The sequence below is a fragment of the Passer domesticus genome, chromosome 1 (genome assembly GCF_036417665.1).
Source record: "Passer domesticus isolate bPasDom1 chromosome 1, bPasDom1.hap1, whole genome shotgun sequence".
Taxonomy (NCBI): Eukaryota; Metazoa; Chordata; class Aves; order Passeriformes; family Passeridae; genus Passer; species Passer domesticus.
In genome coordinates, this window is record NC_087474.1 from 13,462,403 (window position 1) to 13,469,735 (window position 7,333).

Here is a 7,333-nt window from a genome sequence, read left to right on the forward strand (position 1 = left end):
TCCAGCTGCATAAATTAGCACCTCACTATTCTAAATCATACTCTGTTGCAAGTATCACCACCTAATTTTTGCATTTGGTTCTTTGCTCTTTGATCCTTTAATTGGCATCTACTGCTGAATTCCTGTGGGGCTACAGACCTCTCAGTAATTCACATTACCAACTCTTACCTGACCATACATCACAAATTGTTCAAGCCGCCTGAAGACTGCATGGCCACCAACCAAGTGTTATCCCACCATCCCAGGATCCCACCCCACTGCTGGCACTGGCATTGCCACTGGTGCAGCCACACAGTCAACCAGACCACAGCTGCTCTTTGAGCCATTTTTGGGAGCTAAATTTTCTGCCAGATCATGCCCAAGGGAGCCAGCAAGGAGAGGAGCAGAGAGGGAGAAAGGCTGGACTGCCTTTTTTGCCCACAGGGCACACAGGAGGATTCACAGCAAGTATGAAACTGCCATCTGGTAAGTGCAAAAACCACACAGTGACAGGAGGAAATGTGCATTTAGATTCTTTCCAGCTACCACTTTTCTGTTTTAATCACAATCACAGTTTCATGTGGGCAGTGCATTGCCCTTGTGGGGAGGGGGTTGCTGTGTGCTTCACTGAACTGTTGAACTTCTCCAGGCCCTCAGATCAGCCAAGAGCAGAACACACAAGAAAGGGGCAGGTTTTGCAATCCTCAGCCATCAGCTTCAGCAGGAGTTTGTCTGGAGGGGAGGAGGGAAAACCGTTAACGAATAAGCCTAAAAATAAATGCAAGGGTTTCCTGGCATTGTTTTCTGATCCTCTGTATTCCCCCTATGAAGGAAAAAGAACAGTGGGATTCAAACTGCATTTCAGTTTGTTGTTAAAATTCAGATCTCAAGAAAATATATGACAGGACTCGGATACAAAAGCAGGTCTTGGATGATGACCTTCACTTCTGCTGTCCCTGGGGTTTGTGAAAGACAAAGAAAATCACCTATCATTACCAATACCCCTTCAAATTATTAGGTACAAGATTAGGTATCAAATACCATACACTTAGAGGATCTTCTTTCCTCCAAAAGCTAGAACACTTTTACAGAAGAAACCAGTACATTACTTTTATAGGTGATATCTTAAACTTTTCCATGTCAGAGAATATAATGAAAGCTCTATTTATTTTTTTTTCAGTACATTTAGGGAACCTGTCAGAAATTCTCCCACATCTGCAGCAGGCAAATATACAACTTTTCTAGCTATGTATCTATCTATGTCACAGGAGAGGCTTAAAAAAGAAGCAGCCATATTGATCTTTCAGAAATCTATACAAAAACTATTTAGCTTCATCTATCTTGGATACCATAATTACAGAGCACAGCTCTGTCTGGCTGTTAGGTTTCTCAAAACAAGCTGAAAAGTAGTGGTTTGAGTATTTATTTTCTCTTTTGGAATACCTCATTGCAATTGCCCTAAAGATAAAAAATCAACAAGTTTTCCTAATGGTTTTCAAAAGCAAAAAAGGCCATTTTTAGTGGGAGGGTACAAGGTGAATATAACAGGCAAACTCCACTGGAGTCTGGATGTGTCTGGGTCTGTTGTGCTGATGTAGCAGTGCATGAGTTTTCTCACTGTTGCCCTTCTCGTGCCCTCGCCCAGCTGCTGTGGGGGAGTGAGCCAGGGTCTCTGTGAGGCTGAGCTACCTGCCAAGGTTAAACTAAACTTATTTCACATTTTTTTCTGTCCTAGTCATTCTTGACTTCATGTTACAGAACTTAAGAACACCCAGCTTATTTTTGGTTGATCTATAAGACCTTCAGTACACAGAAATAAAGTAAAACTCACACAGTTAGGTGAAAGAAATTTGCTTGACTAAAGGTTTCTAGAGTGGGGAACAAGAGCCAGTTTGACTGGTATGATTTGCTGCAGGGATGGCTCCTCTCCTGGTTTGATGCTTGCCAGATGCTTGTCCTGGTCCTCTGCTCCTGCAACACCAACAGCTGCTTCAGCTGTTTCCCCCAGTGCCCTCAGGCATTTTGCTGCCTCTTGCACATCTGCTGCCATCCTGAGTCCTTTTGACCTGAGTCAGCCAGTCTCCATCACCACCCTGACTTCTGCTAGACAAGAATTACAGATGCCCAGAGCCACCTGCTACTCTTCCATCTCTTATTTCCTACCCATCAAGTCACACTGTTCTTGTTTGTTAGGGGCCAGAGTGCTTTGAACACAAGACAAAGATGTTATCAGCATTATTTCTGTGTACATATCCTGTTTCAGTCTTTTTTTCTTCTAGGTCCTGCCCTCCTTGTGACTTCTCCATGACCTTACCACTTGCTCTGTGAGAGTGCCTCTGGTTATTGTGCTTCTAAGCTCAGATGCTTTCCTGTTATTGCTTTACCTTGATCTGCTGCGTGTGTTCCCAGCAGACAAACAAGTGGAAAAAGGCTGAAGCTGTAGTCCAAATGCATTCATTTGGAAGTATAGCATATCTATCTGAGGGACAGGGGGATGAAAAAGATCTCTAAACCAAGGAAGTGGATTATATAATAGAAAATATATCCACAGCTTGCCATTTTTCTTCTGCTGCAGTTTAACATGACAGTTCAGCTTACAGAGATGATCTGGATGCTGTCCTTCACCACTCTGACCAGCAAGCGCTAGCTCAGGAAAGTGGATAAATATTACATAAATTATTATCAGAGATAGCTTTGTAAAATATACACCTACAGACCCAGGGCTACCTGGGTTTGTTTGAATTTTAGCTCTCCATCTGAGAGATGCCTGTCAAAGCCTGTGTTCTGCTGAGGACACGCTGTTCCTGGCTGCCTGGTGAAGGTGGAGCATCATCAGTGGAGGCAGAACCCAGCCAGGAGCCAGCCAGGCCAGGAGGCAGCTGCCATCATCTGCACTGATGCAGACAGCAGCCAACAGCTCAAATCCCTTCTCCAGCTCCTCTTCATCTCCTGATAATATAATTACTTGATCAAGACCCAAATTCATCAAAGACAAACTCGATCTCTGAATCATGACGTGATCTTGGGACAATGAAATTTTTACAGTCAGGATGAAATGCACAACAGGAGCTTTTACAGGAGCTGGGAACAGAACATTTTTGGATGCTGAGAATTGACACTCTTCTTCCTGAAAAAAGACAAGACTCAAGTCTGATTCATAGACTAAAAATAAATATTATACACGAATATAAAATTGGTGAACTTTTTCTATAAAGCTATGACTATAATTTAAAATAGGAATGGACCACCAGGATAATTTGTTTTGATCTCCTACAAAGTATTAACTGTATGAATTCCCTGAATTTTTGATTTAAAAAAAAACAGTTTGAGAATATTTATTACAAGCCTGTTACTAATTATCCTCCATACTAATAAACTGTACTTTTATCAGTGAAAATTAAAATAAAATGTTGTCATTCTACAATGAATGTAGTGTGTGGTAATACATTAGTTCATTTTCTTATAAAATATTGAATTTACAGGTCAAAATTCATATCAAATTGCAAATATGTAAATACAGATTTCCACTGTTCTGAGAGTTTTTAGAAATAATCAAATGCACATAATGTTGGCATCATTGAAAACCTGTATAGAAACCTAGTTTGTATCCAAAGTAAATTAATCTCCTTCCAAAATGCATTCTAAATAAGAATTGATTTGGTAACATTTCAAAATTGTATTATCAAGAAAGCCAGGTCTAAACGTACCATTTTAACTTGATTTGCCATTTCTCATTATCATTTTACTATTTATTTTGTCTCATTTTTCAATTGAATGACTTAAGTATTGCCCTTGAGATGCTCCTATTTATAGCATATCTTAGAATTTATTAGGTTCACAAAAATTCAGTCAATGATGTTGACCTTTACAAGAAAGAATCACTCAGACTCCTTAATTCCATTTCACTGCATTGCAGTGGTAGCTATCTTTCTCCATTTAATCTAAATTTTACCTATTTATTTCACTATCCTAAGGTTCCCTCAAGCAGGAGGACATTTTCAAGCTTCAATTTTCCATAGCCTCTTTATTAAATGCAAATTTCCTCTTTTTGTACTTTTCCTTTTCACTGAAAACGTAGGACAACAGATGAAAAATCCCTAAGATCTAAGAAAAAAATGTTGGTTAGTGAGATATTGTAAGGTATATTCTGCAAAGACAGAGAAGCCTTTCCACAAAAACAAGGACAAGTCCAGACCAGGGTTAAAAATCAAAACGAAGGTGACCATCCAGGGGACCTTACAGTAATGTGGATTTTCTGCTTCCAAATTAATAGTAAGACCACTAACTAAGACTAAGAATAGTCTTAATAAGGAAAAAAAAAAGCCAAAACAACTCATGTAAAACTGAATTAACTCAGTAGATTACCAAGAGGTTAAATAAAATGTCTGCACGGGGAAGAACATATATCACTGAAAAGCTTCAGCATACCAAGTAGATAATGGGACTGGATTCACGGAAAATAAGGTGATGGCAGGTTAATTAACCACATTTCATGTAGCCCTAGAAAGATCACAAAAGGGGAAGAGTCTCAGAAATGGTAATAAAAAAGCTATATTTCAACTTTCAAAGTCAGAATTGGCACGGATTTTGTTTGCAGTAGCTGTCACTAACTGCTGACTGCTCCATGCTGGGTTCAGGAGTATGTGCCCAGTGAGAAATGCCCCAGCACAGAGGTTCTTCTAGAAACTCAGGAGGAGCTAGAAGGATGGCAAGCCCAGACAGAATCATGATATTTACTCAACCAGAGCCAAAAGCAAAAGCACCAGCTCCACTGCAATGGCACACAGAGAAGGCAGGTATTTATCAAGACCATGAAGTGATTTTGTCACACCTAAGGGTCAGCAAAGTTCATACTTCCAATCTTTCTTCTCACTTTCTTATGATTATGAAAAAAAAGTGGCAAAGTAGCTTCCTCTTTGCAAATATAAGACCTTTTCTACCTCACAAGCCATCTCTGCCACCCAAAGTCACCTGGATCCTGGCTGCTGGGAGAGCAGCAGAGCAGACGAGGACCCCAGCCCCTCTGGGGCATCACAAGGCAAATGGAGTGATGCCCAGATCCAGCCTCTGGAAAACTCTCCTCTTCTTAACTTTGGAAAGCCAAACTTACCAGTTTACAGCATGCACTTGCAGAAAAATGGATGCTCCCGAACAGACTCTGCAGGGACTTGAAACCACACAGTGTGTGGTGCTGAAGGAGAAATCCCACAGCTCCAGTGACCACAACTACAGCATCCAGTGTCTGCCTGGTAATAGCAGCTCAGTTCTATCCCTACAAAATGGGGATGAAAGATAAGGACCATTTAATTTTGTAAGACACAGATTAAAACAGAGATCTGCCATAATAAAATTGTGACAGAAAAATACAAGGCAGGTTTTTTCCAGTAAGGCCAGCACCTTCTCAGCTGTTCTGGTGAGACATGTCTGTCCCTGTCTATCACCTTTGCCATGCTTGAAACACCTCCTTCTTTTCTGTCAGGATTTTCCAGTGACAGTGTTCTCTGTGACAAGTCACATGGCAATGTGAAAAACTAGATTATCCTTTCCATTCCTCCTTGATGTTTCCATGAATCACATATTCATTGGATCCCTCTGCTACTTTTCCCAGGAGGAGTATTTCAGTGTGGGGAGGGTGAAAATAAAAGGAGGGTGAGATTTGTCAGCACATAGACAAAAAACTCTGGAGTGTGCTATTTATGGGGCACATCTACCTTCTCACTGACCTTACTTTCTCTGCACATTTATATATCCATTAGAATTTATTAACTATGAATACATTAGGCTCCAGGTGCATAACATTGTGTCTAGAAAATGTATTTTAATAAAATATCCCAACAGCATGTCCAGATAATACCTGCAATGTCCCCATATGTCTCACTACACAGATCACACAACTTAGTATGACCTGGTAAAATATGAGCTGCAATGGTATCATCAGCTACACTCATTACCATTTAAGATAGGACAAAAAGGCAAGCTCCTATTAAGTGGTTTTGGGATCCTAACTGTTCTCTTTGATACTTAAGAGCATAATATTTTAATTAAGGGGGTTGTTTTCCCATTATGGAAATAATTTTGAAGCAATTTTCCTCCTGGTTGCTTAAGCAGGTTCATTACAATGCAATGCAATTTACCCAGCTGGACAGGTCTGCAGGTGGCCAGAAACCCATTAGAGAGGTATCTACCTACTACAGGGGAAACTAATATTCAGGAGACAGGAAATCTCACAGGGACTTCGATTTTGCCAAGCATTAACACAGCTGACTGGGTAGCAGGTGGCTGGAAGCATAAATTTCCCTGTAACTTATTTATTAGGTGTCCCTTGCCTCCCTTCTTCTAGAATTATGATATGCTCTTGGCATTGATAAACCCCAGCAAGGGCACACTGTAAAGACACAAGTAGAAAAGTCTTGATAAATATTTTTTATCTATTTGACCTGAGCTATTTGAACCAAACTGGAGTCTTTTTCTTTTCTTCTTTGTGGAGAAAATAAAATATTCCTATGATGCAAACCTCCCCATTTAGAAATAATTTATAACAGCCTGTCTTCCTGAATAGAATAAGAGTCAAAGTGGAATTAGATTCTTCTGTCACAGCTCCAAACCTCCTTTCAGCCAGCTCTCTGCCTGGAAAGCTTTCCATCAGCTTTTTTTTCCCCTACACTATAATCTGGTTTTCCTCTCTGTTTTTTCTCCACTCCATATTTCCATGATGTTTTCTCTACCACTAAAGTTTTAGTCCCTCTGCTCATTCCTGTGGAAATTATTTGAGCCACAAAGTTTGGTTTTCACCTGCCATATGCCTGTGTACTGTTTATATGTTTCAGTTACCTGGTGCCCCCAAGGAGCTCATCTGAAGTTCATGCTTCGTGGAAGGTTCATCATCACACTCACCAGCTCTAAAGAAGTTTACTTCTGTGTAAACCAGAACACAGAAAAGAAGAATATTTTCCATTCATTCTGGCAGGAAAAGCATGGACAATTCTCTCATGAGTGCTTTGGGAGTAGTTGTTCAAATTCCCTAGAATATTCTGAAAATTTCAGCATTAATCCATGAAAGCCAAGGTCTGTGTGACCGCACTGCACGGCTTACAGAGCAGCTGGTGAAGCAGCACTCACCACACCTTCAGGTTCACAGCACACTCACCTGCTCTGCTACAGCATACCAGACACTTGCATTTAGATTATTTTTTTTTCATGGTTCATTCAAGACAATCTCATCTTCCCCTTCCAGCTCCATGACCACATGTGCCACTTGTGGATGGCTGTGGATTTGTGCAGATGTAACGGAGCTGCCTCAGTCCTCCCTGTTCCATGTGTCACACACATCCCATGTCACAGTCTGACACACCAC

At 40.6% G+C, this 7,333-nt stretch overlaps 1 long non-coding RNA gene across 1 annotated transcript; it reads right to left on the reverse strand.

The window, feature by feature from the left end:
* Window positions 1-498: 498 nt before the first annotated feature.
* LOC135287104 (uncharacterized) lies at window positions 499-7,234 on the reverse strand. Its single transcript, XR_010350974.1, has 3 exons — window positions 6,811-7,234; window positions 5,090-5,251; window positions 499-711 (listed from the first exon to the last, which is right to left on the reverse strand). It is a non-coding gene; the product is annotated as an uncharacterized LOC135287104 (long non-coding RNA).
* Between the last annotated feature and the right edge of the window lie 99 nt (window positions 7,235-7,333).